Source organism: Amia ocellicauda, chromosome 3, assembly GCF_036373705.1.
Source record: "Amia ocellicauda isolate fAmiCal2 chromosome 3, fAmiCal2.hap1, whole genome shotgun sequence".
Lineage (NCBI taxonomy): Eukaryota > Metazoa > Chordata > Actinopteri > Amiiformes > Amiidae > Amia > Amia ocellicauda.
The window spans coordinates 34,617,012-34,626,271 of NC_089852.1; positions in this window are offsets into that span (position 1 = coordinate 34,617,012).

A 9,260-nucleotide genomic window follows, 5' to 3' on the forward strand; every position below is an offset into this window, starting at 1 on the left:
TTCCGTGCTGCTTTTGGGTACGAGATCTTCCTATCTCCCTCACAATCCACAGGTTTGCAGTGATTTTTTTTTTTTCCTTTCTCCAAAAATCCAAAATAAAAACAACGACAACATAAAATTATTAGAATGAAGACAAAAGGAAATCTTATATATTTAATGATTCCACTTGCCATGATGGAGCGGTTGTGGTAAAAGACACGGAAAAAGAATGAGCATGTTTCATTTTCTTTTTGTTTCCAACACAAACTATCTATGGAAGATGTAAGAGGTCGCCTTGAGACTATTGGCCACTTTTTCTGTTTTTTTGTTAGTTTGTTTCTTTGTTTGTTAATTTTTCTTCAGAGAAAAAAAAAAGAAATAAACTAGAAAAAAGCATAAAAGCTACATGAGACTTTAAATGCACCTTATCCGTGCTGATCTGAATGGAGGATTGGCACTCTAATCTCTCATTTAGCACCTTACTATACAGTATGTTTTAAGTCTACTGTGTTTCAGTTCCTGTCCAGCATTATGCCTGTGTTGCTAAACTGCCTTGCATATAATTTAAGAAGAAACCTTTATCTATTTTATAAAAATATTTAAAGGGATGTGCCAAAGTTTTTGAGGCGATCTCCACGTTGTTTTTTTTGTTTCAGTTTTGTTTCATTTTCCCTCTGCTTTTAGTTATAACAATGGTATGTCATTTCTATGATATATAATGTACACCTTTCTTTCAAGTGCTTTAAAAATGAAAAAAAATAAAAATAAAAAATACCAGTTTTATTTTAGTCGACAGTATCCTAACTTGCCATTTAAAGTTAGCCCTGTATTTTCACATATATTTACCTGTGATGTGTATTTGTTATTATAAAGAAAATAGCCGTAAAATGCTTCATTATGTTACATATTATTGTGACTTTTTTCGAAATACTGTGAAGACTTATCTTGCATATACTTTATACAGAAGTATTAAGCCTTAATACAAAAGACTAAAAAAAAATAAAAATAAAAAAAAAACTTTGTGTGGAAGAATAAACTGATTGTTGCTAAGTAAGGATGAAGATTCTTTTGTAAATGTTACCAGCACTTTTTTTTGTAAGTTTCACTTTCTGAGGTATTGTACAAGTTCACGCTGTTTGTGAAGTTTGAATATGAAGGAATAAAAACTCTAGTACTTTCCTGTACTTTACTGAATTGCGATGGTTTTGTGTTTTCATTTAATTTCTGTATTTGAACACATTGTTTCTAAGGAAGAATCCTCCATCAAACAAAAGGTATTGGAATTGAGATTTGTGATTTTGGGACAAAGTTTTGAGTCAGCCCAGGACCCGGCCCTTAGAAACAATCAGTTTCATAATTGGGCCCAGGAAATCTTGAGGTAAACTCTAGTAAAAGCATAAAAACAAGTCAAGTAGATCATACACAGCAATGCATAGTAAACATAAAAGTATTTCAGTTGCAAAATACTTTACAGTGTACATTGTGTACAGTGTACAATTTTTACATTTGATCATATCCCCATCTTTTAAAAGGGCAACTTCTGCTTCTAATCAGTAATAACTTAATATTGATTGTGTGATCATTAATATAATTAATCCCCTTGAGAAGGCCTGTTAACACTTCCTTTGATCCTAGATCAATTTCTAGCATGATGTGGTGAAGTTATGGAATTAGCTACAGTGCTGACAGCTGTAAAGTAGAGAAATAATATACAAGAAATGCAGCAATATCAGACACCAGTGTATCTTCTAAGGGTACAGTACAGCCCAGGTCCAATTCGGCCGGCCAGTTGCTTCCACCTTGCTTCATAAGTTTGTTTCACGAGCGTACAAGCTCAACACCCACATCTTATTAAAAGGAAATCCTCCTAAAAGCTGCAGATTCAGCCCCCGCTCTCGGAGGAACATCAGAGAGAACAACAGACTCGTAACTTTCACTTACACTGAATGTCAATCAAGAAGACGCTTAGACATTCGAATTCTGTATTGGACTGGGGGGCAGGTCCTGTATGTTATTTATTTGTTCATATTCTTTTGAATTTTAAATGTAGGGAAGTTTAGTAAATTGTAACTTCTCATACAGTAGCATTTCATGGTATAGTATTCAGACTACCCCTGGGTCAAGAGAGATTTAAAGTCCCGAAAGGAGGCACTGCTGAGCACATGCAACATCTGTTTAGTCTATATTCATGCATTTTTTTCCCCAGAGCTGCTCTAGAAACATCTGTCTTATTCATAACTGGACAGTTGTTTTTGTTTTCTGTTTACTACGTTGCATTTATGTTTTCGCCACATCAGTAAAAAAATATATAAAAAAAAATTGCAGGCTCCTTGACTTATGACATAAATTATGAATAAGAATCTGACTTATTTATGGGGATTTTTTATTGCATAAAAAATGTATAATCTTGTTACAAGTTTAAGTCAGAAGCGGAAAGTTGCAGTTAGTTCTCCTGAGAGGGAGCATAAGAAAAATGTTTAACTGACGCGCTCTGAACCGCAACAGCAAAGTGTGCAGGGGGTGATGAGGGGAAAGTTCTTTCTGTGCATATTTCTTTAATAAAGTGTATTGCTATATAGTGCCAGGATGTGGTATACTGAAAAGGACCTTGTTTTTATCTTTTGGACAGAACAGGAAAGAAGTTGCAGAGTTAACTTGTCTGTTACTGATCAGGTTTTGGAAAGCAGGAAAATGTAATGATATATGTGCCGAATGTAAGCATTTACTGCTATGAAAGGAAATAAATCAAGGAGTTAATCCTGTAGGTGTGCGAATGGAGCTGCAACACCTGCGATCTTCATGTGTAGAAGTATCAAATTCAAAATGCACCTCTGAGTTTTGCCTGGCAACTACTGAGCTGAGGTGAGGCTCCCTTTATGCACATCGAATAAAGAGTGTCTACATCTCCTGAACTGACTGACTGAAACCCCACAACAGGGGTGAACGTAACTCTTTCAAATCTTATATTTCCTAACTCTCTGCGGTTTCACAGGTGCATGTTTCTGCCGGGGACAGAGTTAGGCTGGTCTGGGGCAGGTAAGTAACTGCACTGCTCTAGTTTGATCCATTATCTTCTCTATCAGGTTTGCTGGCAGATTTGGGCGCTCTGATGCGACTGACACTTGAGTTTAACTCCCACACAAGAGAATTCCAGTTGCCGTTCACTTGACTGGTTGTGCAACAGGAAATGCAGAAAATGATTTGCAGATTGAAAATGAAATAACTTTCCTGACAGGAGAATTTCTTTTTGACAGGTGAGTCTTTTACAAATATTAGACTACTGCTCCCAAACTGACCTACACTCATCATTTAATCATCTTCTGGTTAATGAAGGAGAATCCAGAGGGTTTTGGTTTCCTTTTGTATAAAAAAAAAAATGTCAAATTGGTTAAAAAAAGATTTAAAAGTTACATTTTTCCAGTTAATGTTCTTGCCAACACCCAGTAGGTATTACATAGAAAAGTAATGTACACCCATCAGCCATACCATTATGACCACCTGCCTAATATTGTGTAGGTCCCCCTTTTGCCATCAAAACAGCCCTGACCCATCGAGGCATGGACTCCACTAGACCTCTGAAGGTGTGCTGTGGTATTTGGCACCAAGACCTTAGCAGCAGATCCTTTAAGTCCTGTAAGTTGCGAGGTGGGGCCTCCATGGATCGGACTTGTTTGTCCAGCACATCCCACAGATGCTCGATTGGATTGAGATCTGGGGAATTTGGAGGCAAAGTCAACACCTTGAACTTGTGATTCATCAGACCAGGCCACCTTCTTCCATTGCTCCGTGGTCCAGTTCTGATGCTCACGTGCCCATTGTAGGTGCTTTCGGCAGTGGACAGGGGTCAGCATGGGCACCCTGACTGGTCGTCGGCTACGCAGCCCCATACGCAACAAACTGCGATGCACTGTGTGTTCTGACACCTTTCTATCAGAACCAGCATGAACTTTTTCAGCAATTTGAGCTACAGTAGCTCGTCTGTTGGATCGGACCACACGGGCCAGCCTTCACTCCCCACGTGCATCAATGAGCCTTGGCTGCCCATGACCCTGTCGCCAGTTCACCACTTTTCCTTCCTTGGACCACTTTTGATAGGTACTGACCACTGCAGAGCGGAAACACCGCACAAGAGCTGCAGTTTTGGAGATGCTCTGACCCAGTCGTCTAGGCATCACAATTTGGCCCTTGTCAAAGTCGCTCAGATCCTTACACTTGCCCATTTTTCCTGCTTCTAACACATCAACTTTGAGGACAAAATGTTCACTTGCTGCCTAATATATCCCACCCACTGACAGGTGCCATGATAACGAGATTATCAGTGTTAATCACTTCACCTGTCAGTGGTCATAATGTTATGGCTGATCGGTGTATATCTAGATTGTTTTTCATTTCCTTCTGTTTCACATGGTCTTTGTAAAACTGTTATATTGTGAGGTTCTTATTTTTTAGATAATATTTGCACTATACTCCCATACCTTAGCTTTCATTTGTATAGCCTTAATAAGATTGACCTCAGTGTATTTTTATTAGAGGATTTAAGAAAGCCTTGAGAGCCTGCCTGACCTGTCTGTCAAGGTAAGAGCACAAGCTAAGAGGTGCAGTGCAGTTAGAGAGGGGGACTTTCATAAATAAAATTGAATTAAATGAGTGATGTCACTGAAGACTTCGCTCTGAGTTACATGCAGTCCCATCGGAGCAAGGAAAGATGATTGGCTGAGCTGAAGTTAAACAACCATGAAACCCGAGTGGTCTCCCCTCTCAGTATCAGTCTTACTTCATAAAAGATATTCATTTTTCATTAGTATTCCTGGCAGTGGAAACCTAGAAGAAGAGGTTAGGTTGATTTTACTGTAGCTTTGGATCCTAAACTGATACGTTGTGAAATCATTGTGGTGCTTGCCAGTGTTATTAATTATTCACAGTATTTGCAAAGGATTTCCTATATTTAGGTCTTATGGGCTTCGGGTTTCATTGGTATATTGTTAGCCATAATATAAACTTTCCTCTCCTATCCCACTCCCCAAATACACACACACACACACACACACACACACACACACATATATATATATATATAATGTGTGTGTGTAACTTATGCCTTGTATAATCTTGTACCCGAAACAAACGCACAACGTCTTGTGGAAAACCTTACTGCCAGGAGAAGAAAGAATTTGGAATAAGGGTTTGTGTGTATCAAATAAAATCGAAATGCAATTTACCGTCTGATCCTTTTTCCTAGATAAATCCCCTTACAGACAACAGTAGAAAAGAGAGTGGACAGTGACTGCTTGCCACCTGCACACCACTAGAGTAAGGGCAAGTGTGTTTAGAGCACAGCGTTGGGATTAAGGCATTTTGCTCCATAGAAATATTTTATCCTGATTTTCCCTTTTTCTAAAATCTATTAAATGAAGTGCTAACAAAATTCAGTAATATAGTTGTCCCAAATCTACACAGCTCCGCCAGGGTACAGTTTTCAATTAATTTGTTCATTAATTTTTGTTATAGTATTTATTTATTGTGGAGAGTAGAAAGAACATCAATGCCTCGTTGAAGATTGATTTTCTCTGTTTTTGTCTGCTTTGTCATTTTCTAGGAATGGCTTACATTAAAATATTCATTTGACAGGAAGAGTTTGTCTCTCTCTCAAGGGCAACATTATGGAAACAAACTATATTTTCCCCCTTAATTTGTATGTTATCGTTAGCAATTTGTTTTCTTTATTATTGCAACTACAGTAGCATTCCCAGCAATAACACCAAACTAACTAAATATAAAGCATCCTTTCTTCAGTGATCGATCTTTACTTTCCTGACTTCTTTTATATCACACTGTAACTGTTTTGAAATGTAAAATATCTGTTAAAGCAAGAATGTAAAAATGTTTTAAATGTAAATGTTTTCCTGATACACTGGCTATACTAAGGCTGGGATTAAATCAAAACTCTGACCCACCCGCTAATAGGAAACTACAGAACTGTACTCAGTTGCGGCTTCATTTTTAGAGAGATGCCACTTTCTTCTAATCATAAATGTAACTGCTATGTTGTACAGGTTTGTAGTTTCCTATTAGCGGGTGGGTCAACGTTTTTTTATTTAATCCGGCCCTAAGATCAAAATACAAATGCGTAATTAAAATCTTTCCTATCTATAACGAACATGCTTTTATTAATCTGAAGTGTATTCTCTGCTATTTAGGTCAGTTTTGGAAATGTGTTCTCCCCTTTCTCGATACCCATGACGTAACACAGGGGTTCCCAGACTTTTTTTAACCTAGAGACCCCTTTGCCACCCAGATTTTGACTGAGGACCCCCACCTACCAAACATACGAGAGCAGGGGCAGGGTGTTGACGGCAAAAACTTCCGAGAGTGGGGGGGGGCTGACGGTAAAAACGTGAGAGAGTGGGGGGCGTTGTTATGGGGGGAGACGGACGGTATTTTTGCCGCAGTGCCAGACCGCATTTAAAAAAAAAAAAAACATTTTTGTGGGGGTGTATTTTGCCGCGGACCCCAGTTTGGGAACCTCTGCTCTAACATGTCAAAAGTGGCTAAGAGTTTGCAAAGTTGAAGCACCTGATGCTTGTCAAGGACAAGTAGTGTAAGAAACGCTTACCTTTCTTTTTACATTTTCCATCAATGTTTATGTGATGCTAAGACTGAACAAATACAGCTGATCCACAGAAAATAAGAAAAACCAAGCAGCACTCCTAATAATATCCATGAATAGACTTAAAATGTTGATTTATCTCCAGGTTGCTTACAGGATTTAGATTCAGCCACTAGAGGAAAACTGAAGTAACAAAATAGCATCCATATGGACCAAAAATAGTACTGACATATGTAAAACTAATTAAACATAAAAACTGTAATAGCTTGGCTGGATGAATGTCCACCCCCTTTGTAATAGCAATCCTAAATTAGCTCAGGTGTAAACAATTGCCTTCAATATCTCACACCAAGTTAAGTGGCTTCAACTGTGCATAACTGTAGTTATTCACACGATTTCAGGGTAATCCAGCAGTTCCTGTAGGTTCCCTCTCCTGGGTGGTGCTTTTCAAAGCAAAGACTCATCCATGAGCACCAAGGTTTACACCAATCCCATTGTCCATCAAAAAGTCCAACCCTCTGTTCCTCTTTGGTCAGATCCAGTATGGTTAAGCATTCAAACTGTGAAAGTTTGCAAAATTAGCAAAGAGCATCCAAGGCCTTTGAAAACACCAGGTATTAAATTATGAATACATAAATGAATGAGCCAGGATTCATAAGCAGACGAGACGAGAATGTGCCTCTGATCTGACCATTGTAAAGAATAACACTGTGAGAGGGCTCTGGGGACCACAGGTTATTCTGAGGGGGCACGGATTGATTCATAACAAAATATATATTTTTTGTTTCTCTTTTTTGTCTGCAGCAGTCAATTGGATCCCTGTGGTGTCAGATCAGTGGAACATTACCGGGTGATTGATGTGGGGGTTCGATGTTGTCTGAGTGGGTGGCTGCTAAGTAGAGATTGCTGTTGTATGATATTAACTTTAACTAACATGGTGGTTGCATAAGGGCAGCCAAGTGCAAAATATTTTATGAGGGTTTACCTTTTTACAGTGTCTGAATGTACCAAGTGTTCAAGCGTAAAAATGCATCCACTGAGCAAGAGAGAATGTGTCAGTGAGGAAGGGACTGGGGCTCGCATGCTGGAGCCTGAACAGCACGGCCGAGAAGGTCACCTTAAAATGAAAGAGGTTTCTTAATTTTTTCAATGTATTATATCATTATCTATCTATACCTATCTGTCTGTCTTATACCTTGTTTTACCAGCAATGATCAGATTCAAAGTGAACTGTATTCATTTAAAGACGTTTCTTTAAAGTCTGAAACAGATTTACTTTTTAGCAGATGTCACATACTAGTTAACACTAGTCCTCTCTGTTTCTGTTTCAGGATTGCGTATTTCATTTCAAGTCCGGTGAGATCATAGTAATTGTGTTATTTTAATAAGTAACATAGAAACACAATAATACTGATACAAATATCAACTTGTCTGATCAAATGTATCAGTTACGATACATGGAAAATCCTTTCTTTTTTCTTTGTTGGCTTAATTAGTGTGCTCTGATTTCGTCTGTGAATGAAGGCTGTCTCAGAGTACAGAATTCTAATTCAAAGCAATAACAGGAAGTTCAAAAGTGCTACCAGAAGGAAGAAAGGAGATCTGCCAAGATTTGTTTCAAGCAAAGCTTTTCCCTCATAAAATGTTGGCGTGGATTTAAAGACACATATGACCTGGGTGAATTGAATTAACACATCGTCCCACATTAACTGCTCTTTCACATAAAATGCTGCCCCCACAGCAACATCAAGATCTGTAACCCTGCGTATGACTTACACTCAATTCAAAACATTAGCAAAATGCACTGTACACGGCAGACTAGGAACCGTATGTGTGAATTGCCATTAGTTGCTTTATATTCCAACGCTCTTTACATATTTTTCTTCCATGACACCTCCATACATTTTGTTTGTTGATATTCCATACTGCCTAAATAATGGAATTCAGGACATTTGTCTGATTAAATAAAAATGCAAATAGATAACATGTCAGAAATACTATGAGTCCCTGTGATGGGGCTTTGAAGTTTGTATGTTTATGTGTGTTTTTGTCTTTTTCCAAGCAAAGTGTATCAGTATAATTTACTTGACAACTTCAAATAGTCTCATTCAAATCATCCATTTTTTTAAATGCACAGTTTGATGCTAAAATAAAATAAAACAAATCCAAATTATATGTATCTCTAAGCCACATACACAGTAAAGATTTGTGTATGATCGAATATTCTTACTTTTCCCCCTCTTCGCATGAACCAATCCACAGAAACTCAACCACCTCTCCTGCTGGTAAAAGTAGGCCACTTACAGTGTGCTAGATGACTTTGTAGGATTCTTAAAAGAAATAAAATAGTAAAATGCAATAGTAGTGTTAAAGTATTCACAATGACTGATTGAATAGCACATTACCCAATTATTGCCAATTACTCTCCTGCAGCCACATCATTAAAGTGTTGAGAGATTCTGATTTTTGATTTATCCCAATAATTGAGCACTGGAGGCAGTGAGGGATGGAATATTTGACTAATTAAATAAATGTTCAGCGCAGAGGGAGAGAACAAAGGCAGTACATGGCAATTGAAAAGCATCAGAAAAGATTTTGGAAGGAGGCATACGCTGTACCTAGCAGGTATGGACTTCATAATGTTTCAAACAAAGCTGTCCCGGGGACCTTGGAG